The sequence below is a fragment of the Belonocnema kinseyi genome, chromosome 2, assembly GCF_010883055.1.
Source record: "Belonocnema kinseyi isolate 2016_QV_RU_SX_M_011 chromosome 2, B_treatae_v1, whole genome shotgun sequence".
NCBI classification, from domain to species: domain Eukaryota; kingdom Metazoa; phylum Arthropoda; class Insecta; order Hymenoptera; family Cynipidae; genus Belonocnema; species Belonocnema kinseyi.
Genome location: NC_046658.1, coordinates 30,423,467 through 30,424,544, shown reverse-complemented (window position 1 = coordinate 30,424,544; position 1,078 = coordinate 30,423,467).

Genomic DNA, 1,078 nt, shown 5'->3' with positions numbered 1-1,078 from the left:
GTCAACTCGAGCCTAACCTAGAAATAAATCTAACCTAGCCTAACCTAACCTAACCTCACGAAACACAATTAAACTGATTGTGCTGTCCCGTTGTGTTTGCGGCACCGTTTCATTCAGCTTCGGCTTAACCTACATAGAGGTTTAACCTATCCTAACCTAACAAAACCTGAGCTAACTTAACCTAGCCGAATGAAATTGAACCACACGTGTAGCTATGTAAGCGTACGGTTCTCAGTCTTAAATGTGTGCTATATTTCATAGGTTAACTCGACCATAACCTACAAATGAATCTAACTTAACAGAACCTAACGAAATTTTGCTTAACGCAACACAACTTAACTTAAGTGTTCCCGTTGTAACACAATAAAATTCATTTCATTGTACTACAGGTGGTTAAAAATTTTAAACGAACATTGCTCATTTGAAGAAACTTAGAACTACAAGTAGAATTGACTCCATTTCTAATAACCTGACAATGTTTGTATCAATTAAAATGTAGAACTGTAACTTAAACATGCAAATGAATAAGAGTTTTATGCAAAAATTTTTTCTCCTTGCTTTTCTTAAACTTAAGGGATATATTTATACTATCTTTCGTGTTTACATTTTATCTTGCTTTTTATCGTAATTAAATTGATTTATAGACCTACTTCAGTCTATTTTCTGCCTGCTATAACGTGTCCTTTTTTCTTCATTTGTAGGTTAAGATAGAGTTAACCTATTAAATATTGCACACATTTAAGACTGAGAACCGTACGCTTACATAGCTACACGTGTGGTTGAATTTCATTCGGCTAGGTTAGGTTAGGTCAGGTTTTGTTAGGTTAGGATAGGTTAAACCTCTATGCAGGTTAAGCCGAAGCGGAATGAAACGGTACCGCAAACACAACGGGACAGCACAATCAGTTTAATTGTGTTTCGTGAGGTTAGGTTAGGCTAGGTTAGATTTATTTCTAGGTTAGGCCTGAGTTGACAGATTCGATGTAGCACACATTTGCTACTGGGAAAATATGCTTCCAGATCTTTACGTGTAGTTCAATAAATTTCTGTTAATTCAGGTTAGGTGAGGTCAGGTTCT